A 9,519-nucleotide genomic window follows, 5' to 3' on the forward strand; every position below is an offset into this window, starting at 1 on the left:
GCCAATTTTGGTATTACGTTTTACAATGGTGTATAATTTTCAACGATGAGCTTCCTTAGATCCTCGTCGCCCGTACAAAATAGTTGATATCATACTGCCGTCTATAAAGGTACATTGCTTATTTTAAACGTCAATAAGATGCCTGGGTGTACTGGTGGATGCCCAACTGAGTTTTCAGAATAACACAGTGGAAATTTACAAAAAAACAAACGCATGAATGGGATTTGTGCTTCGAAGGGGAACAAAGTTCGCTAATATGAAAGCCATCTCAAGCTTGAACGCCTAGAAGTTAGAGTGATATTAGAGTATAACTCGTCTATTTCAGCGCATACAGAGAAAAATTACATTAATTTATTACAGCCATTATGGCATTTATCCCTGTCCTTTAATGTACCCAACATTATTTGTCTTCTGCTTAAAGTCTTGCGGGGTGTGGTAAGCAATTCAGGAACTCGGTAGGCCCAGGAAGGCCAAGCTTGTTTGCAATACCAAGGGCTAGAACCAGTCTGTTGCATTATTGATATATTGTCGACTTTTAAGGTCTAAGCAAGCTCACCTTTCGAGTGAATGTTGGTGCACAACCGGGGATCGAACCTACGACCGCGACTGGCACGGATAAGGCCAACACTATGAATTATTATGATAAATAAATAAATGATATTTCGATAAAGGTATCCCAAAAAGGTCTTGACAAAAAGTATTATTCAATTGCATGAAGTGGTTTGAATGCTGTATTGAAGCGAGCCAGCTCAAAAACGGGTTCAGACTTTTCGATGTGCCCCTAATCTAATTGGCTCACGTTACTGCACCGGAATAAAAACTAGTGATGGGCTAATTCAACGCTAGTGATGTGCTAACATTTCAAGCTTTTTCTTTGTAGTCTACGTTTGGATGTTAAGCTGCGAGGTGAATTTAAAATATATTTTATTTCACATTCAAATAGTTTTAGAGTTTTTATTGAAACGGACAGTCATTTGGTCAAGGAAGAGGTTGACAGTGTTTAACCTAGAGGTATAAATCCCGGTAAAATATGTTCGTATCAAAGACATTTTTGCAGTGGTGAGAAAGAAAAGAAAATGTGGTGGGAGTTGTTACCTGGAAGAGATCGCTCGAAAGCAATGTGTGGACTAACCGTCCTTATTTAATGTTGTATGTATTTAATGCAACGAAGTGTTAAATAATAAAATTGTACTTATTCTCTGTATCGTTATTATATATTTCTAAAAATATTTTAAAATTGACGTTCATAAGTGTACATTTTTATTATATTTGGAATTCACTATGGTTCATTTTTTTACACTTCAAATAAATACTACTATTAGTTTTATTAAAAACTATTAATGTAATGGTTTTTTTTATAGACGAGGGGCCAAACGGACAGGGGCTCTCGTGGGACCGTCATGGACGTTTTGAGCACTCTTTATGTTAAAGGGCTCGCGAGTTCGTTGCCTTTTAAGAATTAGTTTGCTCTTTTCTTGAAGGACCCTAAGTCGAATTGGTTCGGAAATACTTCAGTGGGCAGCTGGTTCCACATAGTGGTGGTGCGTGGCCTGCCTGCCTTAAAAACGCTCAGTTGTGAAACGACGGACGTCGAGGAACGTATAGCAGTTTCCATCTCATATAAAACAACTCAATACAAGTACATTTCTTTTATCCCTTTTTATTGTTTACATCATTGTCTTAATCTAAGGATTAGAAAATTACGATCCCCATATATTTTACTAACCACATACAGTTTATTTTAATATAAATGTAAATAAATCAGCACCCTGAAAATGAATCTAGGATATTTTGGCATAATATTAACTAATTAATTCAGATTATATCCAGATGAAGTTTTAGTTAATATTATACAACAATAACGTTAATAATCCTAAATTTTTAATTTGCATCGTTTATAAAACCTTGACGTAACTATCAAATATACAGTATTTATATAAATATACTGGTATAGTAATAATTAGTGCATTGCAATATGTACCTTTGAAATGAAAGCGCATGTGCATGCTTATATCAGATCAATTGATCAATTAAGATTTTTCAGTTTATAATACCCAACAAACGTTTTAAGATATTGGCCATTTAATAATATTAGATTATCGGTACATCCCTAGTATACGAAGTCCTGTCACGTCCACGAACGGCTAAGGGATGCAGCTTGAGATGCTCAGCTTACACCAGCTTACAGCTTGTTAGCTTAACCTCACCTATTCAACGGTTTACTGCAAATACCTGGCCCAACTTTTATATTTCATAGAACCTTTTTACCTACAATGACGTAAATTGTGGAACATAACCAGGAGGGATTAGTCCAAAATAAACCTAAATAAATTTACAATTACTTATTAATATAATTGCCATGTTGGCCTCAGCGTGCTACTCTCATCCCTGAGGCCGTAGGTTCGATCCCCGGCTGTGCCACAATGGATTTTCTTTCTATGTTTGCATTGAACTTTAGCTCGAACGGTGAAGGAAAACATCGTGAGGAAACCGGCTTGCCTTAGACCCAAAAAAGTCGACGGTGTGTGTCAGGCACAGAAGGCTGATCACCTTGTCTATTCAATTTACAAACGATCATGAAACAGATACAGAAATCTGAGGCCCAGACCTAAAAAGCTTGTAGCGCCATTGATGTTCATGTATAACTATAATTACATAGATGTTGCAATTTTTATTTTTATTTCCCTTCATCATCGGACGTCAGAATACGAAATTCCACTCATATCACAACGACATCCGTCTTTCCACAAATGAGCGTTTTTTAAGCATGTTTTGCCGCGCACCAACACTGGGTGGAACCAGGAGCAGTTTTAGAATGAACACTCTCTTAGTAAACTACTGTATTCACTACCTAACATAACATAACATTTATTACTGACTAAACATGCACTGAAACACACAAAGTAATAAGCAAAGAAAAAAAAGTGGAAAGAAACAAAATGAATAAGGTATGTTTGAAGTGTGTGCGTTGTGGTTTTAACAGGTCCTTGCTCATCATTATGCCGTGGAACAGACGTGTTTTACAGCGCTGGTAATTTTACCAGAGATCTCACGGAGAAATTGCAGTTTTATATGTTATAAGAAAATGGGTGAAATCTAAAAAAATATATATTCACGGATACACAAGATGTATGTAAAATAACTTCAACAATCCTTAAACTTCAATAAGTTTTTAATCCTACACAATTTCGTTTGTAAAATTTAATAATTTCATAAACGAAAGCTTGCAAGAAATTGCCCTCCCCAAGGCCTCTTACGTGTCTTTGTCCGCGATGGACTTCCCTTCTGGCCGTTTGTGTAGCTCAGTTGATACTCAAACAACTATAGTCCTCGTAAATAGACGTTTATTTTCCTTGATTCAATACTAGTGACTTCGAATTGCACAAATAAATGAAGTCTAAAATGAAAGCAATGCGATGTAATATTTTGATTCGCGTTTTAAAGTTTTTACTACGCTATATTTGTGAATGTGTGTTCACCATTTATCTATATAATAATTTAGCTGAGTATTTTTTGATCTAGGTATATACGGTCTTCACATAAAATTATAAAATCAATGTATACAATATATTATGAAAATATTTAAAACAATTTTTTAATAATTTTTATAATTACTTTCTAGGTTAAGAAAATTGTAAATACAAATTATACGTATGTAGCATGATTAATTGATTTTCAAACTTACAAAAGAGTGGCTATGGAGTTCATTGCCTATTCGTCTACCTATGAAACTTTTGAAAGGGGCAACTAGTTTTTTTTTTAAAAATATTTTTAACTTTTAATTTTGACATACAAAACTCCTTCTTTAGGCCTAATTGAAATGAATGATTTGTCTTTGACTTTGTAAGAATTAACAATTGAAGTGATAACTATTTGTTATTTCTACAACTGTTCATAGCAACAAAAACACCTTTACCTATTCTTGATATACTCTATAACAATTCGTTAATAAAGCCAAATTTATATATAAGAAAAAGGCTTCTAACAGAGTTGTTTCCAAGCACATCTATCAATCAATGTTCCCACACTGTGTTTAGATAATGCTACGCGTCGATCGGAAGCCATCTGTCTGTAATCAATTTAATGCGATTTTGTAAAGAAAAGTTTCTGCTACAGGCATAACAAACGTTGCATTAAATAAGTATACTAAAACGTCAACATACTAGATAAATTAGTTGTGATCTATACAAATATAAAAGCACAAATACAAAAGATTCTTCGAAGAATTTTTGGTCCTATTGGCGACGACGGTGTTTGGCGTAATCGCTACAATGAAGAACTTTATAACATCCTAGACGACGCCAACATCGTCCAATGCATAAAATGCAACAGGCTCAAGTGGCTGGGACATGTGCAATGGCAAACGACAGAACCCCAAGGTCCTTACTAAACTCACAACCCGGTGGCAAGAGAAAACTCGGTAGAACGAGGCTACGTTGGTGGGATGGAGTTGTGAAGGACCTCGAGACAATAGGGGTACGCAATTGGAAACGAGAAGCTCTGATAGATTGCGATGGCGAAGTGTACTTGAGGAGGCTAAGGCCCACAAGGGGCTGTATAGCCATGGATGATGATGATACCTGTATTTCTATATATATCTCTTGTTTTTGTGACGTGTCTCTGATATTTCATCCATCATCATACATGTTTTACTAAGATATCATGGATCATTACGATCTAGCCTAACTTAAAACTAATAAGTAATTTAAGTCTAACCTAATTTACTAACGGTATTTAACATAAGAAAATGTCCAAAAACACTACTTATGGTCTTTAGTAAAGACACTATTCTCATGTTCTATTTGATTAAAGTGGTATGTTTATTAATGTTTAAAGACTAAATTTTCTGATAACAAAATTCTATTTTATTTACATGAGAAACTTAACATTATGTATATAGATAGACCCGACCGACCGAGATACCCGTCCCAATTTTAGTCTAGAAGATTTATTACTGGTTAGATGTCGAACATGGTACTATGTTAATCCACGTTTTTTTTTTTTATTTATTTTTTTATAAAATAGGGGGCAAACGGGCAGGAGGCTCACCTGATGTTAAGTGATACCGCCGCCCATGGACACTCTCAATGCCAGAGGGCTCGCGAGTGCGTTGCCGGAATAAGTGACACAAAGATTATCTACAATATAATTTATCAGAAACATCCATTACATTACATAACTATGTTCCTGCCTTAAGCAGACTATAGGTCTGCATAACTAAAGAGACATGTGCCATTAAGATGTTCCTAAGCCGGCAAATGAATATTTACTTCACTCAACCCAAGCACTTATGCATGTGAACGTACGCGGTCAAATTGCCTCCGATTCGACAAACAAAGACAATATAACGGTTTATATTGTAATCATAATTTTATATGCCATAGAGAAGGCACAATCATAGAAATGTCGCCCACAAAATATGCACTTGTGAGCGCTCTGGCAATGACAGTGTCTATGGGTGACCCTCCTGCCCGTTTGCCCCCTATTATATATAATGTAATAACCACAATATCGTGACATTTAGATATAAGTACATGGTTGGCACCTGGTAGATAGTACCAGTGATCCAGCGCTGGTGCTTTTCTCGCTCAATAAATAGGTATCACAAAACTGTGACGAAACGCTGCCACCGTTGAAGGTACCAAACTGTTTAAAAATGTTTTGATTTTCTATTTATAAATTTTGAATTAAATTTAGTAATATGTAGGTTAAAAATATAGGCTAAATGTTAGTTAAAAAATTGACCACGTAAATTAAACGAACGAGAAATATACTCGATTGATTGAATATCAATTTATCGCTGCAACGCTATTTTCTCGGATTGACAGTGTCGCACCGCAGTTTACCATGGGGCAGTGTCGAGATATATATATTGTAAATAAATCTCTATTTTAATAAAATTCCGAGACGATCTGTCTGGTCTCAGTGGGGAAAGCGACCACCACCATAACATATGAAAAACGAAGATCAGGACAATATTAAAAATAATAAAAGGCACTCATGAATTAATTTCGTTATGTATGAAGATGTTTAAATAAAACATCTTTGTTTGAATCTGAGTAACAACTGACTTTAATTGTTTAAAATACATGCTTATAATTAACACAGAATTAGGGGTAGGGTTGCGACGCTTACAAAAACTTGGCTTGTGTTAGGGTTCACAAATCTAAATGACAGTTATGAGTTAGCGAGGCTGTTAAAATATAATTTATAAGTGTGGTAAAAACTAAAGGTCTCTTATTGGTACGTTTACATTTAGTTTACGTTCTAATTAGTGTCTAAAATATTTATATGTAACTTAACTAAACATGGGTTACATAACTACTAAACACACGTTAAAATGATGCACTTTAAAAAAATATGCAGTTTGCAACTAGTATTCATATTAGGAACTAACCAATTTCTGTATGGATTCATTGATAAATCTGTATTATTATTATATTACTAAGAGACTACTAAACTAATATAAAACTGATTTCAAGTCTCTGATTTGAAACTTAAGTCAACTTTTTAAATACCAATAATCCGGAATGGAATGCGAATACAACACATTTATAATCTAGTAAATAATAATAATTTAATTTAATTCTCTCACATTTAAACAGTACAGAGTGTTGACCTAGTGGCTTCAGCGTGCGTCTCTCATCCCTGAGGTCGCAGGTTCGATCCCCGGCTGTGCACCAATGGACATTCTTTCTATGTGCGCGTTTAACATTAGCTCGAATGGTGAAGGAAAACATCGTGAGTAAACCGGCTTGCCTTAGACCCAAAACGGCGTGTGTCAGACACAGAAGGCTGATCACCTACTTGCCTATTCAATTAACAAACTATCATGAAGCAGATACAGAAATCTGAGGCCCAGACCTAAAAAGGTTGTAGCGCCATTGTTTTTTTTTTTAATTTAAATTTATATTTCAATTTTCGTTGAGCGTATCTATGTGCCCTTTATTGGCAAAGATCTCCTCCAAATCCCTCCATTTCTGTGCTACTCTCTGCCAAATACCATCATAGTTAATCAGCATTATTTTCTATCTATCTATATATATATATATATTGACATTCAGTCCTATATGTGTTTAACAAACTGTAGCGACAACTAGTTGCATATATTTGTAATATTGTGATAGCCATAAAGGAAAGTCAGCTTTATCTGATTATTACATTACAACGGGCTGTGCGTCGATATCGGCTGCATGATGTCTCGGCTTTATGTAAATCCAGGGATATCGAAGTACACAGTCTGTGGAAGGTATATTAATTCAAATAATATCTATGGAGACTCTCAAGACGAGAATTTGTGTACGGGAACTATGAACCATTACGTAAGAGTGAACCATCAACCAATCAGAAACGTCAAAATATTACATCCGTTTGTGAGATTACAATACAACGCATAAACTCATCTTTCGTGATGCATTCTCAAAACCCAGGTTTATAAAACGAAGATTAAATACCGTTTTGTTACCATGGTAACGATGGTATTTCTATATGCAAATAATGGTATGTAAAACAAATAATGTACCTACTTTTAAACAACCTTTTAATTAGGCCGATTGAATAAGAAATAAGCCATGTTTGAAAAATCGGATCTAAAAAACGGAAATGAAAAGTTATTGTTGACTGTAAATAAATGTAGATAAATGATGGAATTACTATTCACTCAAGCTTAGTTGAAGTTTAAAAAAAATGAGGCGAATTGATCCAATAACAAATGAATATTTTATATATGAAATTTTGTGACAATAACTGGCAAGAAATCGACAAATTTTACTCCACTTTATTCTGCTGTAATTTGTGTTGTGTGAGTGTGTTTATCTCTCTCTTTCACTACTGTAGTCCGTATACTGTGATTCCCCACCGTCCAGTGCACATCAGCCCTGACATCCAATTAATTAGTTCCATCCATTAGTCTGCTCAAATAAAAGTGGTTATGAGGCAACCCTAGCATTAGTTAATTGGTTTCGTGTTTAATCAATTAGATTTGCACTTTGAACCCGTATATAATATTACTAACTTCGCCTATGCGTGGTTCTAGTGTTCGTTGTTAATTCTTTGTTATGCCTAAACCTCACCTGGGTACATGGTTTTAGTTTTATATTATGATTTTAAGAGTTGAGTTATTAAAAAAAAATACGCAGCAGTGTTGCTGACGTACGACTCTCGTCGAAGTCTTAGGTTCGATAAACGACAGTGTAGCAATTGACATTCTATGTGCGCATTTAACATTCGCTCGAACGGTGAAGGAAAACATCGTGAGGAAGTCATACCAAAAAGTTGACGGTGTGTGTGACTCAGTACTTGCCTATTAGATTTATAAATTATCATGAAATAGATACAGTAATCTGAGGCTTAGACCTGAAAATGTTGTAACGGCACTGATTTGTTTTATTTATAATTAGATGTATGTATTTTTTTAAATTTGTACTGAAAAGACTTTTGCAGGAAGCATTTCGAGGCTATTAACCAATCATTGTATGTATACTTCTAAACGCATTGGCTTAAACACAAAGGCAAATAACAAAAGCTCCCCAAAGTCACGTCATTCTGCAATTACAAGCCGACTAAAAGGTGCTTTATTAAATAAGTCACGATTATGTAGACGGAATTTTGAGGGAATTAAGCAGACAGCGTTATTCCCGTAATGTCTCCCGCGGGAAGGATGGAGGAGGTTTATGGGGACTATCATCATTGCTACCCTTGTTCCAAATTATTTTTAAGCCCACTCGACCGTGATATAACCTGAGACAAATCGTAAGATTTAAAGATAATTAGGAATTTGGTTTCAATGGGTTTCCCACCCAGAGTCCCAGTACATACAAATATGGACCGATTTTTAAGTGTCTGTCTAGTAAATGATTATATGTATATCACAGAATTAACACTACTTATCCAGAATTTGACATATTCATTAGTGGGCTGATAAAATTTTCCTGTATGTCTGATACCTAATCCGCTGATTTACATGTAAGATCCAAATTGTATGTGTATTTTTTTATTTTTTGTAACATTTATGTTTACCATAATTGTCGTGTATTTTAGAATAGAAAGCTTGTATCATATACTAATATACAGAGATAGCCTATGTATATAGCCTTATATATATGGTGAACTTTAATAACACATTTCGTTCTAAACTTGTTTGTTTTGAGTGCTGGTAAGATTCGGCACGTCGCGGTGCAGCAAAATGGAGGACCAGCAAAAGAGTCACTCCAATCAGACTTAGCGCTCGCTTCTGCATCTTACAAGAAACGATCATACCAATTCAAAAGCCGCAACGCATTCACACTTACAAAATGTTAAGGATAAAGAAAATCCTTTATGGTTATAAAGAAAATCTTATATGTTGTCGCGAGTAGACAATAAGTTAAAAGCTTCTGGAAACGGTCACTTCAATTTAAGACCAGCTTTTCAAGTTTTAGTAGAAATGTTGCGATACTGTAGAGCTCTCGATTTTCCGCGTCATCGGTCCATAGGATTCGCACAGAATAGTAATAACAGTTAGAATTATAAACGTTATTA

Source organism: Pieris brassicae, chromosome 1 (genome assembly GCF_905147105.1).
Source record: "Pieris brassicae chromosome 1, ilPieBrab1.1, whole genome shotgun sequence".
Lineage (NCBI taxonomy): Eukaryota > Metazoa > Arthropoda > Insecta > Lepidoptera > Pieridae > Pieris > Pieris brassicae.